Below are 27,057 nucleotides of genomic sequence, written 5' to 3' on the forward strand. Positions count from 1 at the left end.
TGTCAACATACCATTGCCTGCTGTCCATCTCACAACATTATCGAAGTCATTTTGCAGTTGCTCACAATCTTGTAACTTATTTATTACTCTATACAGAATAACATCATCCGCAAAAAGCCTTACCTCTGATTCCACTTCGTTACTCATATCATCTATCTATATATATATAAAAGAGCTTGTCCTGACTGACTGACTGACTGACTGACTGATTCATCATCGCCGAGCCAAAACTACTGGACATAAAGAAATGAAATTTTGGGGATATATTCATATTAAGATGTAGGTGCTCGCTAAGAGAGGATTTTTTAATATTCCGTCGCTAAGGGGGTGAAAAGGGGGGTGAAATTTTAAAAAGAGTGTATCTATATCTCAAAACTTTAAAAGTTTACAGATGTAAAAATTGGTATTTAGAATCTTCTTTTAAAATAAAGATACACGTATTTTTTTGTTTTCTGAAAACCCCAATAGGAGGGGTGAAAAAGGTTGAAAATGGGGAAAAATGGGTTGAATGCCTTCAATCAGGATACCGGTACTTATATCTCAGAAACTGAAGATATTACAGACCTGAAAATTGGTACATTTGATCTCTTTTAAAAATAAAGAAACACGTATTTTTTTGTTTTTGGAAAATCCAATTAACGGGAGGGTGAAAAGGGGGTGAATTTTTAAAATGAGTAAATCTCTATCTCCAAACTTTTAAAGTTTGCAGATGTAAAAACTGGTATTTAGAATCTTCATTAAAAATAAAGAAACACGTATTTTTTTGTTTTCGGAAAATCGCAATAGGAGGAATGAAAAGGGGTGGAAAAAGGGTTGAATGCCTTTAATGAGGCTACTTATATCTCAGAAACTGAAGATATTACAGACCTGAAAATTGGTGTTTGGGATCTCCTTTAAAAATAAAGAAACACGTATTTTTTTGTTTCTGGAAAATCCAATTAAGGGAGGGGGTGAAAGGGGGGTAATATTTTAAAATGAGTGTATCTATATCTCAAAACTTTTAAAGGTTATAGATGTGAAAATTGGTATTTAGAATCTCCTTTAAAAATAAAGAAACACGTATATTTTGTTTTCGGAAAATCCAATTAATGGCGGTTAAACAGGAGTGACAAATTGGGGTGAATTTTTGAAAGACTATATCTACAGAATATCTTGGAAACGTAAAATGTTACAGACGTAAAAAGTGGGTGTTTGGAATCTCCTGTAAATGTAAAGAAACATAGGTGATTTGTTTTTGGAAACTCCACTTAAGGGGAGCTCAAAAGGGGTGAAATTTTGAAATGAGAATTTTTACAGTATATCTAAAAAACTTAACATGTTACAGAAGTGAAAAATGGTATTTTTATCTCTATTAAACATAAAGAAACGTGTATTTTTAGTTTTCGGAAATATCACCTGGGTGGAGGGGGGGGGGGTAAAAGTGACTGAAAATGGTGTTGAATTCTTTTAATTAGGCTACTGATATATCAAAAATGAAGATTTTACAGACGTGAAATTTGATATTTTCAATCTGCTTTAGAAGTAAAAATACACGTATTCTCTTAAAATCCAAAGAAGCGGGGGGGGGGGGGAAGGGGAAGAATTGAAAAATTAATTGGCTTAATTGTATGAGAATAGATATATCTAATAAAAACTAAAGTTATTACAGATGTGAAAATTCGTATTTGGATCTCCTTTAAACACAAAGAAAAACGCGTTTTGGGCGGGAAACCATCTTGGAGGGCGGGAGTGTAAAGGAGTTGAATTCCTTTCATGAGGACACATAAATCAAAAACTGAAGAAGTTAGAGTCGTGATAATTGGTATTTAGAAGATCCTTTACTATTAAACAAACAAGTATTTTTTTCGGGAAAGTTCACTTGGGGGGGGGGGGGGGAGTAGTGTGAAATGAAGTGAAAAAAGTAAATTACTTTTATGGGGATACTTATATCTCAAAACTGAAGGTAATAGACGTGAACATTGGTGTTTGGAATCTCCCTTAAACATAAAGAAACAAGCCTTCTTTTAATTTTTTGCGGGGGGGGGGGGGAGTGTGGCGGTAAATAAACTTAACGGCGGTGGAGTGTAGAAGGAGGTGAGACCAATTGATTTTACTGTTATTAATGTACTTATAAGGATCCTCCGTTGCTCAGGCGGCACCGCGCCGGCCTCTCAAAGCTGGGTTCCGTGGTTCAAATCCCGGTCACTCCATGTGACATTCGTGCTGGACAAAACGGAGGCGGGAAAGGTTTTTCTCCGGATACTCCGGTTTTCCCTGTCATCAGCCATTCCAGCAACACATAATAATAATTATAATGTTCCGGACCGTCGTCAAATGTGCGGACCGCGCTGGCAACGGCTCCTGGACGGGTAATGACTAAGAATGCAGTCCGGCCGCGGGTTCAGTGCCGCCAAATCACCCAATATGACACCACGCCGGATCTCCTGAAGGATTTTATCCATATTAAGAATGATTAAAGGAAAAGATAGCAAAGATTTACGGACCCAACTGACCAGGAGGAATACCTGAGCCTAGCCCGGGAAGTACGAAATCGATTGCTGGAAAGGAATATTGAAAAATGGGAGGAAACGTGCTGTAAAATAATAGAAAACGAGTCAGATCGGGAATTTTGGAGGATTCTCGCAGAAAACGAGTCAGATCGCGAATTTCGGCGGATTATATATCTAAAACAATAAGCATTCAATTATAAATTTCAGTATAATACCGTAGCGAAGCACGGGTATCTTGCTAGTATATATATAAAATAGCTTGTCCTGACTGACTGACTGATTCATCATCGCCGAGCCAAAACTACTAGACATAATGAAATGAAATTTTGGGGATACATTCATATTAAGATGTAGGTGCTCGCTAAGAGAAGATTTTTGGATATTCCGTTGCTAAGGGGGTGAAAAGGGGGGGTGAAGTTTTAAAATGAGTGCACCTATATCTCAAAACTTTAAAAGTTTACAAATGTAAAAATTGGTATTTAGAATCTTCTTTGAAAATAAGGAAACACGTATTTTTTTGTTTTCAGAAAATCCCAATAGGAGGGGTGAAAAAGGGTGAAAATGGGGGAAAATGTGTTGAATGCCTTTAATCAGGATACCGGTACTTATATCTCAGAAACTGAAGATATTACAGACCTGAAAATTGGTACTTTTGATCTCTTTTAAAAATAAAGAAACATGTATTTTTTTGTTTTTGGAAAATCTAATTAATGGGAGGGTGAAAAGGGGGTGAATTTTTAAAATTAGTGAATCTATATCTCCAAACTTTTAAAGTTTGCAGATGTAAAAATTGGTATTTAGAATCTTCATTAAAAATAAAGAAACATGTATTTTTTTGTTTTCGGAAAATCGCAATAGGAGGTGTGAAAAGGGGTGAAAAAGGGGTTGAATGCCTTTAATGAGGCTACTTATATCTCAGAAACTGAAGATATTATAGACCTGAAAATTGGTGTTTGGGATCTCCTTTAAAAATAAAGAAACACGTATTTTTTTGTTTCTGGAAAACCCAATTAAGGGGGGTAAAAAAGGGGTAATATTTTAAAATGAGTGTATCTATATCTCAAAACTTTTAAAGGTTATAGGTGTAAAAATAGGTATTTAGAATCTCCATTAAAGATAAAGAAACACGTATATTTTGTTTTCGGAAAATCCTAATAGGAGGGGTGGAAAAGGTTGAAAAAGGGGTCGAATGCATTTCATGAGTCTACTTATATTTCAGAACCTGAAGATATTACAGACCTGAAAATTGGTGTTTGGGATCTCCTTTAAAAATAAATAAACACGTATTTTTTGTTTGTGGAAAATACAATTAATGGGGGGGTGAAAAGGGGGTGATTTTTTAAAATGAGTGTATCTATATCTCAAAACTTTTTAAGTTTATAGATGTAAAAATTGGTATTTAGAATCTCCTTTAAAAATAAAGAAACACGTATTCTTTTGTTTTCGGAAAATCCCAATAGGAAGGGTGTAAAAGGGTGAATAATGGGTTGAATGCCTTTCATGAGGATACTTACATTTCAGAACCTGAAGATATTACAGACCTGAAAATTGGTATTTTGGATCTACTTTAAAAGTAAAGAAACAGGTATTTTTTTCGTTTCTGGAAAATCCAAATATTGGGGGGTGAAAACGGGGGTGAATTTTTTAAAATGAGTGTGTCTACATCTTAAAACTTTAAAATTTACAGATGTAAAAATTGGTGGTTAGAATCTCCTCTAAAAATAAAGGAACACGTATTTTTTTGTTTCCAGTAAGTCCTAATAGGAGGGGTGTAAAAGGGTGAAAATGGGTTGAATGCCTTTAATGAGGATACACATATCTCAGAAACGAAAGATATTACAGAACTGAAAATTTGTATATGGGATCTCCTTTAAAAATAAAGAAAGACGTATTTTTTAGTTTTTGGAAAAGCCAATTAATGGCGGTTAAACAGGAGTGACAAATTGGGGTGAATTTTTTGAAAGACTATATCTACAGAATATCTTGGAATCGTAAAATGTTACAGACGTAAACAGTGGGTGTAAATCTCCTGTAAATGTAAAGAAATATAGGTTATTTGTTTTTGGAAACTCTACTTAAGGGGAACCCAAAAGGGGTGAAATTTTAAAATGATAATTTTTACGGATATCTAAAAAACTTAACATGTTACAGAAGTGAAAAATAGTATTTTTTTAACTCTATTAAACATAAAGAAAAGTGTATTTTTGGTTTTTGGAAATACCACTTGGGTGAAAGGCGGGGGTAAAGTGACTGAAAATGGTGATGAATTCTTTTAATTAGGCTACTGATATCTCAAAAATGAAGATGTTACAGACGTGAAATTTGATATTTGCAATCTGCTTTAAAAGTAAAGAAACACGTATTCTCGGAAAATCCAATGAAGGGGGGGGGGGGGGGTGAAAGAATTGAAACATTAGTTGACAATTGTATGAGAATACATACATCTAATACTAAAGTTGTTACAGACGTGAAAATTCGTAGTTGGATCTCCTTTAAAAACAAAGAAAAGGGCGTTTTGGTGGGGAAACCATCTTGGAGGGCGGGAGTGTAAAGGAGTTGAATTCCTTTCATGAGGACACATAAATCAAAAACTGAAGAAGTTAGAGTCGTGATAATTGGTATTTAGAAGATCCTTTACTATTAAAGAAACAAGTATTTTTTTGCTGGAAAATTCATTTAGGGGGAGGAGAGATTATTGTGAAATGAAGTGAAAAAAAGTAAATTATTTTTATGTGGATACTTATATCTCAAAACTGAAGGTAATAGACGTGAACATTGGTGTTTAGAATCTCCCTTAAACATAAAGAAACAAGCATCCTTTTAATTCTTTTTCGGGGGGGGCGGGCTGTAAATAAACTTAACAGGGGTGGGGTGTAGAAGGAGGTGAGACCAATTGATTTTACTGTTATTAGTGTACTTATAAGGATCCTCCGTTGCTCAGGCGGCAGCGCGCCGGCCTCTCACAGCTGGGTTCCGTGGTTCAAATCCCGGTCACTCCATGTGGCATTCGTGCTGGACAAAACGGAGGCGGGACAGGTTTTTCTCCGGATAGTCCGGTTTTCCCTGTCATCAGCCATTCCAGCAACACATAATAGTAATAATAATAATAATAATAATAATAATAATAATAATAATATTCCGGACCGTCGTCAAATTGCGGACCGCGATGGAAACGGCTCCTGGACGGGTAATGACTAAGAATGCAGTCCGGGCGCGGGTTCAGTGCCGCCAAGGCACCCAGTATGACAGCACGCCGGATCTCCTGAAGGATTATATCCGTATTAAAAATATTATAGGAAAAGATGGCAAAGATTTACGGACCCAACTGACCTGGAGGAATACCTGAGCCTAACCCGGGAAGTACGAAATCGATTGCTGGAAAGGAAGATTTAAAAATGGGAGGAAACGTGCCGTAAAATAATAGATCGGGAATTTTGGTGGATTCTCGCAGAGAATGAGTCAGATCGCGAATTTCGGCGGATTATATATCTAAAACAATAAGCATTCAATTATAAATTTCAGTATAATACCGTAGCGAAGCACGGGTATCTTGCTAGTTTATATATATAAGAAAACATAAAGGTCCAATAATACTTCTTTGAGGAAATCCCCTCGTAATTATAACAGGGTCAGATAAAGCTTCGCCTTTCTAATTCTCTGAGATAAGAAATATAGCAGCCCATTCCGTCACTATTTTGTCTAGGCCATCTGCACTCATTTTGGCCAGTTGTCTCTCATGATCCACCCTATCAAATGCTTTAGACAGGCCAATCGCGATACAGTCCATTTGACCTACTGAATCCAAGATATCTGCTATATCTTGCTGGAATCCTACAAGTTGAGCTTCAGTGGAATAACCTTTCCTAAAACCGAACTGCCTTCTATCGAACCAGTTCTTAATTTCGCAAACGTGTCTAATATAGTCAGAAAGAATGCCTTCCCAAAGCTTACACGCAACGCATATCAAACTCACTGGCCTGTAATTTTCAGCTTTATGTCTATCACCTTTTCCTTTATACACTGAGGCTACTATAGCAACTCTCCACTTATTTGGTATAGCTCCTTCAGCCAAACAATAATCAAATAAGTACTTAGGATACGGTACTATATCCCAACCCATTGCCTTTAGTATATCCCCAGAAATCTTATCAATTCCAGCCGCTTTTCTAGTTTTCAACTTTTGTATCTTATTGTAAATATCGTTGTTATCATATGTAAATTTTAATACTTCTTTATCATTAGTCTCCTCCTCTATCTGGACACTATCCTTGTAACCAATAATCTTTACATACTGCTGACTGAATACTTCTGCCTTTTGAAGGTCCTCACATACACACTCCCCTTGTTCATTAATTATTTCTGGCATGTCCTTTTTGGACTTACCTATACATACCCTCCCATTTTCACTAAAATTTGTGTGACTGCCAATTATGCTTGCCATCATGTTATCCTTAGCTGCCTTCTTCGCTAGACTCAATTTCCTAGTAAGTTCCTTCAATTTCTGCTTACTTCCACCGCCATTCCTAACTCTATTTCTTTCCAATCTGCCCCTCCTTCTTAGTCCCTTTATTTCTCTATTATAATAAGGTGGGTCTTTACCATTCGTTACCACCTTTAAAGGTACAAAACTGTTTTCACATTCCTCAACAATTACTATAAACCCATCCCAGACTCTGTTTACATTTTTTTTTACCGTTTTCCATCGATCATAGTTACTTTTTTTAAACTGCCTTATGCCTGCTTTATCATCCATATGGTACTGCCTAACAGTCCTACTTTTAAGACTTTCCTTTCTATCACATTTATTTTTAACTACGACGAAAACAGCTTCATGATCACTAATAACATCTATTACTTCGGTTTCTCTATAGAGCTCATCTGGTCTTACCAGCACCACATCCAGCCTTTTTTCCCTCTAGTTGGTTCCATCACTTTCTGACTTAACTGTCCTATCCTTATTAACTTATTTGCCATTTGTTAGTCATGCTTCCTGTCGTTCGTATTAACTTCCCAATTGACATTTGGTAAATTCAAATCTCCCGCTACAATCACATTTATTTTCATGTCTTCTCCCACATAGCTGATTATCTTATCAAATAATTCTGAATCCGTGACAGTGTTACACTTTCCCGGTCTGTACACTCCAAAGATACCAAGTTACCTATTATCTTTAGAAATGAGCCTTACATCTAGAATTTTATGTTTTTTCGTTGCTTACAAATTCTTGTTTCATCAGAATGAATACTCCCCCTCCCACCATTCCTATCCTACCTCTACGATACACACTCCAGTTCCGTGAGAAAATTTCTGCATCCATTTTATCATTTCGCAGCCATGATTCAACTCCTAATACAATATCTGTTCCTTGCTATACAAATCTACTCTATTATTACGCAGAGTGTTTCAGGAAAAGTGTACAGAAATTATTATTAATAATAATAATAATAATAACAATAATAATAATACATTTTACGTCCCACCAACTACTTTTACGGTTTTTGGAGACATTGAGGTGGCGGAATTTTGTCCCGCAGAAGTTTCTTAAGGTGTCAGTAAATCTAACTACAAAATTAAGTAGGTACATTTTGACGTAAAGGACCTGGGCACTGCGACGCCAACTTACGGGGATATGGGCTTAAACATTCTCACTATTGCTATGTTATTACTATTTCCCCCATTATTTACAGCTAATTTTTATGTGTATTTATTTACAATTAGTTTTATATTATTGACAGTTATTTTATTTACAGCTAACTTTTACGTGTTATTTACATTTAGTTTTTAAAATATTATTTACGGTTATTACTATCTAGTATCGTATCACTGACAAACAATTTTCACCTGACAATGGTTGCTCAAAACGACAACCTCTAACCTCAGCGTAAGGATCAGTGTACGATTTTCTGTCTCATCCTTTCACATATCCCTGGAGTGTTTCGAATTACATCAGAAAAGGCCACTATCCTGATAGTGATTGATATATCCAAGTCCATATCTCCCTAGGAGGGCTTCTCAGACCGTAGGTTCCATATCTCAAAATGTTCAGTAGAGACTCCCTATTGGCTGTTTGCATGCTTTTATTGAAATGCTGTATATAAAGGAACAAGTTGATGAAGTCGAACATAGATACTTGTATAATACTGAAATATGCTTATAACCTAGTACACAAATTACAAGTCTTAAACTGATCAGAAACTTATTGCGTATTGGCGGCGATGATCGTTATTTTAAGGGACAAAATAAAACAAAGGCCCTCTTCACAATGTAAATGGAAACAAAAGAGAAGAAACCATCAAATACAAATTCAACAATATTATTGTAAAACTAAATTAGAAATGCGTATGTAATTATAAAACTGTATTAGTAAGCGTTGGGCACAGTGGCTCAGACGGTTGAGGTTCTGGCCTTCTGATCCCAACTTGGCAGGTTCGCTCTTGGCTCAGTCCCGTCGTATTTGAAGGTGCTCAAAAACGTCAGCCTCGTGTCAGTAGATTTATTGGCGCGTAAAATAACCTCTGCGTGACTTCCGGCACGTTGGCGTCTCCGAAAACCGTATTAGTAGTTAGTGGGACGTAAAGCAGTTAACATTATTATTATTTTATTAGTAAACGACACATAAAAGGGAGTTTCACCGAGTAATTTCACATTTTAAGAAGGAGAGATGACGCTATGCGTGGAAATGCAGGTTGTCGGAGAGTGGGCTTAATTAAGGTGTGTTAACTCTTGAGAAATACATGTCCTTTACTAATTCAACACCGCATTCATTGGTGCCACTTCACCATGATTTACTAACAAGAGGAAGAAGAAGAACACCTTCATCTGAAATAATTTTTGGAAATTTATGAGTCAGGTCTCATTCGAACCGATGTATTTAATGCTAATTCTTGATGCATATAAATGCAATACTTGAATAGTGGATCGGTAATGACGCCCGTCATACAGTAGTACGCAGATTAAACATGACTGCCGAAATCTGACAACGTGTGGAAAAAAGTGAGAGTTCTTGCGTGATGAACCATGACGCGTGATTTTCTAAAAAGACGGTTTTGAGATTGTGAATGACCCACTGATCGCTTTGGTTTTATATGTGATCAGTAGAAAGTAGGTGATGCGAGCTATAATTTGATTGTTTTCACGTCGCTGAAAGATTCCGATTACCGGACCTTCATTTTGAGCAAGGGCATGATTTACCTCCCACCTGACCATTTTTTCCGGATGCTATAAGTAGAACCGGGACCTACATACAGTATCCCATTGTCATTTGTGTAGCCGCAGTACTCACACGTTAGGAGTGAACTTGGATATCAGTGTATGAAGTGTTGTGTCATAGAAGAAAAACAAATCAGTGCGATATAAAGTATCGCGAAATAAGCCGTGTGGTACCATATAATGTACAGTATTGATGAATAGAAGTCTTATCTCAACATTTTATATTTTAAATAACAACGACATTCAGTTGCGGCTTATTATGCAATCATCAGTGGAAGGGCAAACGCGTTAAGTTATTTAAAGGTAGTGAGACAGCTAATTACGTTCAGTAATCAATAGTGACCGATCTAAAGCATTTTAAGAGCGAGTGACGTTCAGTAAAAATTAAAGAACGATTCCTGATAAAATTAGCGTTTGCATACTCCATGGACACTCGTGGTGATAGATTGTGTGATTAATGGGGAAATGGACAGTGATTTCTACAAACTTTCCTCTATTTGCATTAATCTATTTAAAGTTATTAGTGGATCTTATCACCAGTAGATTCCTTCGAAAGTACATAAACAGTGTTTACTAACTGATTTCCCATTTTGCCTGTATGTTCGTGAGTGGTCGTCGAACCCCGAAATCTGGAGCCTACAAGAATCGCGCCTAAGTGTCTGCAGTCATTTCTACAGGGAACGTCCAGAGACTCAACTAAGAAGACCACAGTTCGAGACATCGATCGTGGTAGGATGAATAGGAACCCAGGACTAATAGAGAAAAGATCGCTCATCATGATAGAGTAAAAACTTAAGGTGTACCTCGAGATGACGGCAAACCATACGCAGCATTTGATAAGTACAACAAGATTTGAATATATTAAACCACGAGATTTGCATGTCAGTAGCAATTTTTATTTTTGTAAATATTAGAATGTTATAATTAATAACAATATTAAATGTAGGGAACACTATACGCTCGTGACTGGGAAAATATTATTTATTAATTTATTTAGGGTTTTCAAGTGATTTAAGAATAATCATTGATATTTAGTAGGTTTATTTGTCTGAATTATTATATAGATCCCATAAATTCTTAGTGTATATGAAGCACATATTTTAAGAAGAATAGCGCTTTAGCTAAACTTATAACTTCTTCGTAATGTTACTATCTGGTAAAGACTTACATAGTAGTTTGAAGATAAACTATATGTTTGCTTCAAGGTGATTCAGGTATTTATAAACCCGTATGATAATAGATGATCATTGAAGATGTCCCAAACCGAGGTATTATGTGAATTATATAGATATGTGAGAAGAATTAAATAACCTGTAAGAATGGAGTCTTCTCTGTAAATTAATAGAACGGATTTGAGATGCAGTGGTATGATATGGAGGGTAAAGCTTGCGAATTTTTGAGACGTTGGAATGATAAAAGATTATAATAATTATGGCTGTTGTGATATATTGAATTAGGCTGAATATATAGCCAGATAAGGATAATAAGAAGTAATGGCTCTCAAATGAATGCGTACTTGAGAACAAGCCGAGATGATATATAAAAGAAAGAAATAAAGAAGGAAAGAAGGAATGAAAGAAAGAAAGAAAGAAAGAAAGAAAAAAGAAAGAAGGAAATGACGAGTTCAATGTGTTTTTGTACCCACGGAGCTGGACACATAGCTGTTGTCATGATTGACAGTTTTACTACGTGAGGACTTGCAGGGCCTGAAGAAGATTCTGTTGTCCCCAACAAGCTTAATGTTTACCTGCAGGATCTCTTTCATTTTGCCAGGGCAGTCTCAATTCCATTCTAAAGATACGTTATGAGTAACGTGGATAAATTTCTGATTTTGCAAAGGATAGATCCCTTCCCATGTTTACGCGTTAAATTACCTCGTGATTGGAGTTTTAAATTTTTTACCTTGGAAGCTGGAGTACCTGAGTTCGACCCATGTTGGAACGAAGAATTTAACCAGATACTATGGCTTGATTAAGCCATATCTTCAAGATGTATTGTATGATATATGTTTGATATTTCTTCTATGTAATGTGTTTACGTGCTTTATTATTCCTCAAAGTGTTCTATGGTGACGGGTTCGATTCCAGCGTTGGCTGATTTTTCTTTGAATATAATTTGTTAGGTAAACCCAGGATACACGTATGTGTTCAGTGTAATATATAATTGGTCATGGTCAAATAGACCATGTGTTTGATATGCGGCGATGCAATCTCGTGTGTAAAGTAGATGTACTTATGACATAAATCCTTTCCAAATCATGACTAATAATTAATTAAAGGCATGATTAATGATGATTTATGATAAATTAATTAATCAACAGGATGGATGCCATTTAGCATCACTGTTATAGATAAATAAATCCACGTATCACTGTGTATTAATCAAATGATTTGAGGTATGCCGAGGACCAACTACAACTATGAATAAACTACAAGGACATTAAGGAATACTATATTAAAAAAAATTGCGTTATTCTCGATTGTTTCTTGTTTATGTGTTGTAGTATGGCACCATCTCGTGTGATTTTATCAGTATAATAAAATATTTAGCAAATAATATTTCAACAAAGATTCTTCTCATTTAATAATATTAGTGTATTCCTCTCACATTACAGAAAATCCTACTTTCGTTATATTTTATGTAGTGCCTATTTTACTTTTCCGAACATTCCATTGCCCGTATGCTTTATGAGTTCAGCCGGTGACGCAATGAAAGTAGGGAGGACGAGACTTCAAGCCTGGTGAGTGACTTCTGGAGGTTCTCAGCCAACACCATCTATGCATCTGTTTGCGAAACCGAATTATGTAATAGTTGCCCTAAATTACCCAGTATGGGTACTGTATAGTTTCAGTTTCACTGTTTTGCCAATAGGAGAGTTCATTTAGGCGCTAGTTTTAAATGCGCGGCGTTGAGGTGTACCCCTCGGTACTATAATAATAATAATAATAATAATAATAATAATAATAATAATAATAATAATAATAATAATAAATTATTTGCGTATGGACCCTGTTGGATCACGCATTACATTTATGATTCGCCTTTCTAACAGACCATATTGCTTTCATTCTTTCGCTGTGTGCCTGTTTTCTTTCTTCTGACCACTTAGTCCTCGATCTTTTAGGGACTTCATTCTCTGGCTTTACTACCCATCTATGTATCTTGTGACGGTAAATGTTTCTGTCCACTATTTCTGATGGTTCTATCTGGGCCTTTTCCAGATCATTTTTGACATCTTGTATCCATGGTACGTTCTTCGGTTTTTCGGTGTATGTCAAAATCTTGTGGGTTAGCCTTGAAGACGATAGTCTGTGAACGTGTCCATAGAATTTCAGTCTTCGTTTCCTGACGTCTGCGGCAAGGTTAGACAGTCTTTCCGTAGCTTTGCGTGATTTGAGCCTATACCCTTCTTCCATTTTATCTGGGCCCAGAATTTTCCTCAAGATCTTCCTTTCCTCCTTCAAGATGTTTTCCAGATCACTTTTATTATTAAGAACCAAGATTTCACTTGCATACAGCACTTCAGGTTTAATCACCGTATTATATTGTTTGATTTTTGTATGTATGGACATGCACTTCTTGTTGTAGATGTCAAGGGTTCTCCAATATGCTCTTTTGAGTTTTTGTAATCGAACTTTCTATGCTTCCTTTTCCAACCCTGTTGGTTCTAGGATCTCACCGAGATATTTAAAGTATGGAACTCGTTTGATGTGTCCATATTTTGTTTAAATTCCGGAATGTCGAATTTAGTGCAAATAAACTTGGTCTTCTCGAATGAGATTTTAAGTCCAGTTTTCTCAGCGCATTCCTTGAGGATTTCAATCTGTTTGATCGCTGAAATATCACTGTCTGTTAGTATCGCTAGGTCGTCTGCAAAAGCTAAACAACTGACCGTAATGTCATCGTTCTTTCGGCCAAGTTGAATGGGATTCCAATGCTTCTGAACTTTTAATTCCTTCTCCCATTCCCGAATGACTTTGTCTAGAACAAGATTGAAAAGCAGTGGTGACAGTCCGTCACCCTGTCGCACAACGGTCTTAATGGCAAAGGGCTCCGATACTTCACCCATGAATTTAACTTTTGACTTTGTGTCCGTGAGTGTTTCCTTGATGAGTCTTAATGTCTTTGGGTCAAGCCCTTGTTCTTCTAAGATGTTAAAGAGAGACTGTCGATCGACCGAATCGTACGCTTTCTTGAAGTCGACGAAACTACAAATAATCGGGGAGTTTCGGGTTGGTCTATATTTCAATATCGTCTTCAAGTTAAAAATTTGTTCAACACAGGACCGCCCAGGTCGGAAACCGGCTTGATATTCTCCAATTTTGTGTTCAAGCTGTTCTTGTACTCTTTGAAGAAGACACGCGGAGAGAATCTTGTAGGTGACTTGAACGAGAGAAATCCCTCTGTAGTTATTTACATCGGTTTTGTCACCTTTCTTGTGTACCGGATGGATAAGTGCACATTTCCATTCTTCAGGTAGCTTTCCTTTTTTCCAGATGTCCATGATTATTAGTGTGAGCTCCTCAAGTGTATTTGGGCCTATGTTCTTTAATAGTTCTGCAACTATGTCATCTTCTCCAGGCGCCCTGTTATAATAATAATAATAATAATAATAATAATAATAATAATAATAATAATAATAATAATAATAATAATAATAATAATTCGCCAATTCAAGATACATTTGTGTTTAAAGAGGTTGGTATAAATGGCGTAAAACGAGTTATGTATTCTCTCAGATCAAATGCTGCTGGACACGATTGCATACCTCTGTCTTTCTACAAATATATCATTGGCGCCATTCTGCCGATCGTAACACACATTATTAACTACTGTTTAACCCAAGAAATTTTCCCTACAGCGTGGAAGGATGCCCTCGTCATCCCAATCCCTAAAAAGAATGGACCCAGTATTCCTTCAGATTGCCGACCAGTTCTACCCCTGTCCAAAGTGCTGGAACGCCTGGTACATGAGCAAACCCTTACGTACGTACATAATATGCTTTACTCGACTCTTACCAATCAGGCTTTAAGAAAAAACATAGTACCATGACAGCTCTGCTGAAAGTGACAGATGACATTAGATATGCATTGGACAACAAACGAGTGACAATACTTACTCTTTTAGATTTCAGTAGCCCATTTGATACTGTCGATCCTAGGCTGCTTCTTCCCAAATTACAGTCCTTAAACTTTAGCCAGAAAGTGCTAGAATTTTTCTATTCTTACCTCACAAACCGCCGACAGTCCGTGGTTGCAAATAATAATAAATCAATGTGCCGGAAAAAAAATTGGTGTCCCACAAGGGTCAGTCCTTGGCGCTCTAGCGTTCACTTTATATATAAATGATATCACCAGATCAATTACGCACTGCAAGTACCATCTTCATGCTGATGATCTGCAAATTTATTACCACACTAGAACTAATAATATACAATAAGCAATATGCAATGTAAATGCTGACCTTGAGCAAATTAATGGCTAGGGAATTAAAAACAATCTTAAATGACACCCCCAAGAAACGCAAGCCATTATCATTGGTACATCAAAGAACCTTCACATTTTAAAACAAAACTGCATTCCTCCCATAACTTTAAATAATACTGTTATACCTTATTGTGAATCAGTTTCTAACCTTGGAGTTATTATAACGGAAACTCTAAACTGGTCGGCGCAAGTTAAGAATATCTGTAAAAAAGGTTTATTGTGGCTTTCACCCCTTAAATTTTTTCTGAAATGTATTCCCTCGATCACTAAAAATTCAACTTGTTCAGTCATTATTATTTCACATTTTTTACTGCTGTGATGTAATTTTTACGGATATAACAAATGAATTAAGCTTGAAACTACAACGCACTCAAAATGCTTGTCTTAGATATGCTATGGATTTACGGTGTGACGCTCGAGTTTCTCCCTACTATAAACAATCATCTTGGTTACGACTAGACGACAGGCGTAAACTGAATTAAAATACTCTTACGTACCAGGTACTTTCGGAAGACATCCCTGCTTATCTCTCCAGCAATTTTCGTCACCTTGGTGTTTTACATCTCCATGATACTCGCTCAGTGTCCCTCCTAAAAATACCTGTCCACCGAACAACCACATACCATCGATCATTTACTATCACCGCTTCGGGATGGTGGAGTGCTCTTCCCAAAGACGTCAAGGATGCTGCATCAAAAAGTATATTTAAAACCTCTTACCAGCAGTTGCTTGTTAAGTGCTTCCAGCAAGATACCTGTATGAGTGGAACGAGTGATTGTGTGTGAAAATGTTATGATATTATTGTACATTAAAATAAAATATTGGATTAACATGCTAATTTTAAATTAAAAACATCCATACTGTACTTACGAAGTAGAAGTATCTTAAACATAGCTGGTAGTAACTGTATGTAACTTAGATGTATTGTTGCAAGGATACAATTAGCTGAATTTCATTTAAAATTTTTATTAAGCTTACTAGTATTTTTACGTTCGTATTTCTTTCGTTGCGTATTGAAATGAGTATTTTTTAAATCTGTATTATGTAGGTAGTTCCTTTTTCTTTCTTTCATCTTTGCATGTATATATTCATATGTTGTCTTAAAATTAGTGTTATTTGTAGTTCTTAGTATTTTAAGTTAATCATTGTCACTGTATTAACAAATAATAATATGTGCGTGGTTAAGTGTAAGAAAGGGCCAAGAGTCCTAACTTCGTCACAGAAAATAAAGGCTTTTATCTATCTATCTATCTATCTATCTATCTATCTATCTATCTAAAATATAATTGAAATCCTGAATATTTCTGAATGCTGAACTATTCGTTTCTGTCAGGCCATGTCAGACACCACCGAAATTCTGCCATAAAGTCTGTAGCATATCCTCACTGCTGTTGATAGTAGGTTGGTCATGTTCTCGCTGGGCTTTTCGTCTCGCATGCACAGAGTATATGAAGGGGTGAGCGATCGGTGTATGTGTGTCTGTATGTGTGTCTGTATGTGTGTGCGTAATCTACAGTGTCGTTGTGGTTATGTCAAAGGCCGCGAATGTCATTGAACGGTGAACGATCATTTGAGTATTAATTATTAAGAAATAGTGGATCTTCTTATATCAGTTATTTCTGTTGACTGCAGTTATTTTCCGGATATAACTGAGTTAATTAAAAATATTTTCTTACTATACACAATGAAGCCCAATCTTTACTATTATATTTTAAGATGGATATGCTTTAAAAACTTTTCAAACACAATTCAAAAAAATTAAGGGAACATGTCTTGTAACGTCCGGTATGTGAACGTTAATTTGGTAGATAGGTTTCCAATGGTGTTACATCATACCTTGAGACCTCATCTACTCAGGGTATGTCAAATCGAAGTTATACTCGACCTGTAGGAGTAGCCATGCATTAAACTGTCAGGTGACCCCTCAAAACAAAGTGAATGGCGGTGCATTCGTGTGTCGTTGTGAGGTATACAGACTATTGCGGTCATGTGAGCACGTTCTACGGAAACCAGAACATCCCATGAGACATCTTAACGAGGTTCAAGTCGCAAGGGCCGTCACTTTGATCCAGGAAGGATGGACTGTTCGTCATATTGCTGTGGATCGCAATGTCTCTCCGTCAGTTATTCGATGCTTGTGGAATCGCTACAATGAAAGAGGCCAGTTCATAAGGAGGGTTGGACAAGATCGTGGAGGCATGACAACACCATAGGATGACCTATATCTGACCATCTGTGCGTTGCGGCTACGTTCAGCAACTGCCAGAGAACTGCAACAAGACCTCAGGAGGGTCACTGGAGTTACGGTGTCTGACCAGACAGTAAGGAACAGGTTAAGAGAAGTGTCCTTACGAACCAGACGTCCTGTTCGAGTGCCCCGTTTAACGCAGCAACATCGCGCAGTTCGCCTTCTGTTTGCCCGTACCCACGTCAACTGGCAACTTCGCCAACGGAGACCTGTGTTGTTCGCAGACGAGTCCAGATTTCCCCTGACACAGCGTGATGGACGTCAACGTGTATGGAGACGCCGTGCTGAGCAGTACATGCCAAATGTTGTCCAGGAAGGCGACCGATTCGGACAAGGTTCTGTGATGGTGTGGGGTGGCATCAGTATTGATGGCCTTACGGATCTTGCCGTCGCCCGTGGTAATCTTAGTGCTGCGGGGTACATCGAGCAGATACTGCTACAGCATGTGTTGGTTGCTGCATACGGTGTTGTCTATGAATTCGTATTCGTGAACGACAATACCAGGACTCATGTAGCGGGCATCACCAGAGCTGTCTTGTGAGAACTGGACATTCAAGAGGCAACGGCCAGCATTGAATCCCGACTTTAATCCATCGAGCATGTGTGGGATAGGCTTGACAGAAGTGTTTGTTGGCATCATGTTCCACCACAGACTCTCCAAGACCTCGAACAGGCTCTCATTGAAGAATGAGACCAGATAGCACAACGTGACCTCCGTCGACTTCTACGGAGCATGTTGGTGCCAAGCTGTGATAAATGCTCGTGGAAGGCATACACCATACTGAAGCTCTCACACTGTGATAAAATTCCACACTGGGGCACTGTTATCACTTTGTTTTCGCCCCTATTTGGACATTTCCGTTTGTGTTCTGAAAATGAACGTGAATCTATCCACGCCCTTTTGTATACTTCAACGGTAAAGAATAAAGGTTTAGTTGGTAATATACCTGGGTGTGAGGTATTGTTTTGTGAGCATGGCATACGTTCAAAAACATGTCCCCCTAATTTTTTTGAACTGTGCATTAGGCAGTTAAGCTGATAAGCTGTGAACTTGGGCTTCGTGAATATGTACGGTCCAATCAGGTTTACTAGGAGCAGCATTAATTGGGTTATTTAATTAAAGACTTACTTGGTATGATATGTATTTTTCTCTTGTATTTCAGTCCTGGTTATACTGTGTCTTCACTCGTGATGAAATTTACTCCCCATTTAGGGAATAGATAATATCATTGGATGTCTGATAAGTTTGAAATACTCTTTTCAGAAGCTCAATTAGCAGGGAAAGTCGCTTACCATTACAACACCGTGTAGAATCAAACTTACTGACTTTTTAATGTTGTACATTAAGAAAAGTATCATATAAAGGAACTGATGCCCATGTCTGAGAGCATGTGGACGAATGACTGTATGGCCGATCTGTAGTGTGAAAAGAATGAGTGAATCAATGGGTGATTAGATAAATGTTGATGAAGAAAGTGAATGGGCTTTGAGAAGTTTTGCACAGTATTTGGTAAACCATGTAAATATGAAATGAAATGTCGCATGGCTTTTAGTGCCGGGATATCCCAGGACGGGTTCGGCTCGCCAGGTACAGGTCTTTCTATTTGACGGCCGTAGGCGACCGCGTCGTGATGAGGATGAAATGATGATAAAGACAAAACATACACCCAGCCCCCGTACCATAGGAATGAACCAAATAAGGTTAAAATACCTGACCCGGCCGGGAATCGAACCCGGGACCCTCTGAACCGAAGGTCAGTAGGCTGACCGTTCAGCAAACGAGTCGGTCAACCATGCAAATATTGTAAATAATATCCCGTTTTAGGGAACATTTTAAATATACACGGAGTTAACATTGTTCACTAGATAGGCCTACTCGATATTTCTGTACAGAATTACAGTAAACCTCGCACTCTGTTCATTCTAACAGGAAAAGTGTAACGTGTCAGTTTTAATTGAACTCACAAGTCACAAGTAATTCCTCAGATGTGTTGCGGTGTGGGTTACTGCAGTTACGTTCTACAGGGTCTTTTTTTATGGCCTGCTCAGTGTGTCAGGAAAATACGCACGGAAGGCGATAGCGCGGCCGGGTGATTCATTTGCCGAGAGATACAGTGGGTCACCTTAATATTCGGACAACACAGATGGTAGAATGTTTCCTGACATAATGCGTTCGCAAACAAATGTATATACAACAAACATACGTCCAACAATTCATGAATATATACCCAATGTATCACAACATAATCAAATGTCAGGCAAATTGGTGAAGTGTTCTGATAGTGATAGAAAAGGAAATCATGAGACACTACACATCACTTTATTATTCGGACACGTCATCGTTACTCCATTTGCACATTACTACCTTACCCAATTGTGGCAAGGGAGAAACGTAAGGAGTAGGATACGTTTCCCAGAACTTCACTGCAGAAACACATTTGAACAGCGCCAACTGGTTATTTTCAATTATGTAAAGCGGCGTAGTTGAAGAGATATTGCGCAAATGTTGTGTATGATTACAAGTACTGCCAATGACATTGTACAGCGGTTTAAAGAAGAGAACAGAATTGCTTCTATACCGCAAAACGGGTCAACTGAAAAGGCTGATCGGGAGAGAGACTTCTCTAAAGAAAAATAGGGAACAATCCTAAACTGAATGTGCCACAACTTGCACGGGAATTAGAAGAGAAGCTGGTAAATCAGTGCACCCTGAAACTAATAATAATAATAATGCTACTTGCTTTACGTCCCACTAACTACTTTTACGGTTTTCGGAGACGCCGAGGTGCCGGAATTTTGTCCCGCAGGAGTTCTTTCACGTGCTAGTAAATCTACCAACACGAGGCTGACATATTTGAGCACCTTCAAATATCACCGGACTGAGCCAGGATCGAACCTGCCAAGTTGGGGTCAGAAGGCCAGCGCCTCAACCGTCTGAGCCACTCAGCCCGGCATCACCCTGAAACTGTGCACAGGACTCTTCGAAAGGCCAGATTTAACGGGAGGGTGTAGGGGAAAAAGCCATTTATCAGTGAAGTGAACCGAAGGAAAAACTGAAGTTTGCCTTGCAATATGTACACAAGGACACAGAATGGTGGAAACATGTCTTATTTTGTGATGAGAGCAAAATTTAATATTTATGGATCGGATGGGAGGAGAATGGCTTGGTGAAAATCAAATGACGAATTAAAATCGAAACATTTGCAACCAACTCTCAAACATGGAGGCGGGAATGCAGTGGTATGAACGTGCTTTTCGTCTACAGAGTAGGGGAAATGTCGTTTATTGAACATGCAATCGACCATAAACGGTATCTAGCCATCCTGAAGCAGAATTTACACCAAAGTGAAACAAAGCTTGGGATAAGGGACATTTTTCATTTCGACCAAGATAATGATCCCAAGCATAAAGCGTAGAATGTCCGAATGTGGCTGTTGCTGAACTGCCTAAAGGTGCTTGAAACTCCACCCCATATCCCGAATCTCAATCCCATTGAGAATTTATGGAGTGAACTTGACAAGAGAGTGAAGAACTCCAGAATAACGTCAAAGAAGGAACTGCAACGAAAACTGATACAAGAATGGGCTAATATGAGCCCTAAGGACACGGAAAAGTTAGTTTGTTCTATGCCACAACGACTGAAAGCCGTGGCAGTGCCACCAAGTACTAGATTGATTTCAGTTCCATGTTACGCTACAGTTTTGGTCATTATGATCCTTGTGTCCGAATAGTAAAGTGGTTTTGTTATGTGATAATGTGACAACTTATTTTTTATCTAAATGCCATTTTTGTTCTGAGACACTTGCATTATTATGTAATCATATTGGAAACATTGAGGTTTTGTGTTGTCCAACTTTCTTTACTGTATGTATAAAATAATACAAATATAATGTTCAGATTGTCATATGTCATATGGTGTCCGAATGTTAAGGTGACCCAGTGTATATTGCTTCATGACCGGCTAAGATGATCTAATGCAGTATGGTAGCGATGACCATTGCTTCACACACAGCAATAGTTCAGTTCATCTGCGGCATTGGTAGCGTGTTCAATGTGTTCGCTTTAAAATAGCGTAGTTTCTGTAGGAATACAAATCGTGTGTTTAACAAGTGATGTATACAGTAGAACAGCGTATATTCATTGTGTTGTGCTATGCGAAGCATTCTTCTTATACAGAATGCCGCTTTCGATTCATTCGCAAATTTCCTGGCATCCTCCCTCCCCATAGGAGTGCGGTACGTAGATTAGTAACGCAGTTCCGCACCACCGGGCCCATTCTTAACAAAAAATCACGCAGGAGACGAACCGTTTTAACAGAGGAAAAGCTTGACGAAATATGAGCTCTCTTGGAAAGAACTCCAACAAAATCCCTGTCGCGTCTCGCCGTACAAGCTAATGTGTCATCTTCTGCCCACAAAGCAACAAAATTCTTAAAAGCAAAACCGTACAAACCCACCCCTGCCCAATATTTAAGAGGACCTGACAGTTTCGCTAGGGTTCGGTATTGTAACTGGTTGCTTCAGTCAGTTCACGATGGGTTTGTTGACCCAGAACTTTTATTTTATAGTGATGAAGCACGGCTACACTTAAGTGGCTATGTAAATAGTCAAAATAATCGCTACTGGTGTGCAGAAATTCCCCACCAGCTGCATGTCCGCCCACTTCATGATGTAAAAATAGGAGTTTGGTGCGCAATAAGTGCTCGCAGAATTATAGGGCCTATATTTTTCCGCGAAACAATAAATGCTGATCGATATATAGACCTCATTCTCAGACTATTATTTCAAGAGCTGACGCAAGAAGAAAGGAGTAATTGTTATTTTATGCAAGATAATGCGACGGCACACACTGCTAATCGGCCTATGGAGGTAATAGGGGAGTTTTCGATGATCGTGTGGTTAATTATCTCCCTGGATCTCCTAATTTAAATCCCTGTAATTATTACCTGTGGGGGATGCTGAAGGGAAAAGTGTATGTGAACAATCCTCACACAAGAGAAGAACTACGAGAGAACATTACACAAGTTATTTCGAGCATCACACGAGCTGAGATTTGTCGAGTGCCTGCAAACCTATCTACGAGTTGTCAGGCGTGTTTGACAGCTGAAGGACAACATTTTGAACATCAAATGTAATGCCAGGTAGGTTTTAGACTAATAGTTTCAGTAGAAATGGATTTCTATAAGTGTGAATTGCCGTCAGTAGTGGGGAGGAAAAGCGCGCATTATAACGGCTAGCGACCGAGTGTTATTGCGATAGCCATGCCGTGCTCTGAATGGTGCTGCCGAGTATGCTAAAGAAAAGACCCTGTAGTTCTGGCCCTGAGAATCGGGATACCGTTTCGTATGCGTTAGGAGTGGGTATATTCTGAGCCTTCTTGCGCTCCGGTGGCTAGTAGGCCTATTATACAACCCACCGTTGGCTGATTCAGCAAAGAGGACGCGTCTGAATCTGTTTGGAGTTAATGATATTCGGGTAAGGGGAGGTAACGATGAAGAGACAAGAGAATACAAAGTGTTCACAACAGGTGTTAAAAATGGAAAGACAGACTATGGGGTAGAACTATTCATCACGGATATCATTCAACGCAGCATAGTTTCTGTTAGGCACGTAAATGAGTGGTGATGTAGGTAGACTTATCAGATGGAGGAATTACAATGAGACTTGTCTCGGTCTATTCACCATGTGAGTGTCCAAGTGAGGATCAAGTTGACAAGTCGTATGAAGCATTGAGTGAAATCTTAGTCAGAGTCAAGAGTAAGGATAAAATAGTGGTAATGGGCGATTTTGATGCGAGAGTTGGAACTAGAACTGAAGAATTTGATAAGGTGCTGGACAAATGTGGGAGAGATACGGAAGGTAATAGGAATGGGGAGCGTTTACTGAACGTCTGTGCTAGTACGGGATTAGAAATTACGAATACATTCTTCAAGTATAAGGGTATTTACGGCTACACATGGGAGGGTAGGGGAACCAGATCCGTGATACCTAATTGACTTTGAATTCATAAATTCTGTTAGAATGTGATGAGTATTCGGCTACTTTTTATGGTACAGACCACTGTCTGATCTGTAGTAAAATAAGTACATCTAGGCGTAGGGTAGATAAAGTGAAATCTACCTGCAGACGAATAAGGGTAGAAATCCTCCTAGACGAGGAATTTAGAAAGAAGTACAGTACATGGATTTGATTAGTCATAAGATCGAAACACTAGACGGTAAGAAGGTTCAGAATATAGAAAGAGAATGGGTGGCATACAGGGATGCTGTCGTAGAAAAAGAAAAGGTATGCTTAGGAAGAACTCTGTGCAAAGATGGGGAAAAGCGAACATCTTGGCGGAATGATGAAGTGTGGACAACTTGTAAACATAAAAAGAAGGCGTATCAGAAATGGATCCAAACAAGGATTAATGCAGACAGGGAAATATACGTAGATGAAGGAAACAGAACGAAAGTAATAAACCAAGAAGTCATGGGCAGATTTCGGTAATAACCTGGGAAGGCTAAGTCAAGCGGCAGGGAATCCTTTCTGGACAGTAATAAGGGAGGGAAAAAGTAAATCTGTAGTGCTTTGGGTAAATCGGGTGAAGTTATAGTAGATCCCAGGGAATCACTGGATACATGGAAGGAATATTTTGGAAATTTACCTAATGTAAAAGGAAACATTTCTGGTGACGACGTGGACAACCGAGCTCATAGGAAGGAGGAAAATAATGTTAGTGAAATTACGCTTAAGGAAATGGAAATGATGGTAACTAAATTCATTTGTCGTAAGAAAGCAGGAATAGATGGATTTAGACCTGAAATGGTGAAATATAGTTGGAAGGCAGGAATTAAATGGCTTCGTAGATTAGCATGGAATGTTATTAAGGTATCTGCTGATTGGACGATAGCAGTAATTGCACCTACCTATAAGCAAAGAAACAGGAAGGATTGCAACAACTATCGAGGTATATCATTGATCAGTAAACCAGGCGAGGTTTTTCATTGTTATTTTGGAAGGGAGTGTGTGATCGGTTGTTGAGAGTAAGTTGGATGGAAACCAGTGTACCTTCTGACCACGTAGGGCCTGTCAGGATCAGATTTTCAGTCTTTTCATTCCTACGTAACTATTGCATCCTACATCTGCTCTAATCTGCTTGTCATATTCATACCTTGGTCTAACCCTACCGTTCTTACCACCTACACTTCCTTCAAAAACCAACTGAACAAGTCCTGGGTGTCTTAAGATGTGTTCTATCGTTTTATCCCTTCTTCTCGCAAAATTTAGCCAAATCGATCTCCTCTCACCAATTCGATTCAGTATCTCTTCATTCGTGATTCGATCTATCCATCTCACCTTCAACATTCTTCTGTAACACGACATTTCAAAAGCTTCTATTCTATTTCTTTCTGAGTTAGTTAGCGTCCATGTTTCACTTCCATACAATGCCAAGCTCCATACGAAAGTCTTCAAATACATCTTTTTAATTCCGATATCAATGTTTGAAGTGAGCAAATTTCTTTTCTTAAGAAAGCTCTTCCTTACTTGTGCTAGTTTGCATTTTATGTCCTCCTTACTTCTGCCATCGTTAGTTATTTTACTACCCAAGTAACAATATTCATCTACTTCCTTTAAGACTTCATTTCCTAATCTAATATTTCCTACATCACCTGCCTTCGTTCGACTTCACTCCATTACTTTTTTTTTGACTTACTTATTTTCATCTTGTACTCCTTACCCAAGACTTCATCCATACCATTCAGCAACTTCTCGAGATCTTCTGCAGTCTCAGATAAAGTAACAATATCATCGGCAAATCTCAAGGTTTTGATTTCCTCTCCTTGGACTGTGATTCCCTTTCCAAATTTCTCTTTGATTTCCTTTACTGCCTGTTCTAGGTAAACATTGAAAAGGAGAGGGGAAAAACTGCAGCCCTGCCTCACTCCTTTATGGATTGCTGCTTCTTTTTCGAAGCCCTCGATTCTTAACCCTACAGACTGATTTTTATACAGATAGTAGATAACTCTTCGTTGTCGGTATCTGATCCCTATCATCTTCAGAATCATAAATAGCTTGGTTCAATCAACATTATCGAATGCCTTTTCTAGATCTACGAATGCCATGTACGTGGGCTTGTCCTTCTTGATTCGATCCTCTAAGATCAGACGTAAAGTCAGGATCGCTTCACGTGTTCCTACATTTCTTCTGAAGCCAAATTGATCTTCTCCCAACTCAGCTTCAACTTGTTTTTCCATTCTTCTGTAAATAATATGTGTTAAAATTTTGGAGGCATGAGATACTAAACTAATGGTGCGGTAGTTTTCACACCTGTCAGCACCGGCTTTCTTGGGAATAGGTATAACAACATTCTCCCGAAAATTGGATGGGACTTCTCCTGTCTCATACATCTTGCACACTAAATGAAATAACCTTGCCATGCTGGTTTCTCCTAAGGCAGTCAGTAATTCAGAGGGAATGTCATCAATTCCAGGTGCCCTGTTCCTATTGAGGTCACTCACAGCTCTGTCAAACTCTGACCTCAAAATTGGGTCTCCCATTTCTTCAGCAACAACAGCCTCTTGATGTTCCAGAACCAAATTATCTACATCTTTACCTCGATACAACTGTTGGATATGCTCCTGCCATCTTTCTGCTTTGTCTTCTTTCCCTAGAAGTGGCTTTCCATCTGAGCTCTTAATATTCATACACCTAGATTTTCTTTCTTCAAATGTTTCCTTGATTTTCCTGTATGCAGCATCTACCTTTCCCAGGACCATACAGCCTTCGACATCCTTGCACTTCTCCTTCAGCCATTCTTCCTTAGCTACCTTGCACTTTCTATCCACTTCATTCTTTAATCGCCTGTATTCTTTTCTGCCCTCTTCATTTCTAGCATTCTTGTATTTTCGTCGTTCATCAATCAGTTATAGTATCTCCTGAGTTATCCACTGATTCTTAGTTGATCTTTTCTTCCTTCCTAATATTTCTTCAGCTGCCCTACTGACTTAATTTTTCATGACTCTCCACTCTTCCTCTATAGTGTTTCCTTCAGCCTTTCCATTCAGTCCTTGTGCAACATGTTCCTTGAAACAATCCCTGACACTCTTTTCATTCAACTTGTCTAGATCCCATCTTTTTTCATTCTTTCCTTTCTTCAATTTCTTCAACTTCAGATGGCATTTCATGACCAACAAGTTGTGGTCAGAGTCCACGTCTACTCCTGGGAAAGTTTTGCAATCCAACACCTGGTTTCTGATTCTCTGCCTAATCATAATGAAGTCTATTTGATACCTTCTAGTGTCTCCAGGTCTCGTCCACGTATACAGCCGTCGTTTGTGGTGTTTGAACCAAGTATTGGCAAGGACTAAATTATGATCAGTCCAGAATTCAACCAGCCGACTTCCTCTTTCGTTCCTTTGTCCCAGTCCAAATTTTCCTACTGTACTACCTTCTCTTCATTGGCCTACCACTGCATTCCAGTCTCTCATCACAATTAGATTCTCGTCACCTTTTACATATTGCATTAAATCTTCTATCTCCTCGTATATTCTTTTGATTTCTTCATCATTCGCTGAACTAGTAGGCATATAGACCTGCACTATTGTGGTGGGCATTGCTTTGGTGTCTATCTTGACGACAATAAT

General features: G+C 38.3%; 1 protein-coding gene across 1 annotated transcript in view; it reads right to left on the minus strand.

The window, feature by feature from the left end:
- Nucleotides 1–27,057, minus strand: part of LOC137497198 (A disintegrin and metalloproteinase with thrombospondin motifs 12-like) — a 273,946-nt gene that overhangs the window by 25,260 nt on the left and 221,629 nt on the right. The window lies entirely within an intron of this gene.

This window comes from Anabrus simplex, chromosome 1 (genome assembly GCF_040414725.1).
Source record: "Anabrus simplex isolate iqAnaSimp1 chromosome 1, ASM4041472v1, whole genome shotgun sequence".
In the NCBI taxonomy this organism is placed as follows: Eukaryota; Metazoa; Arthropoda; class Insecta; order Orthoptera; family Tettigoniidae; genus Anabrus; species Anabrus simplex.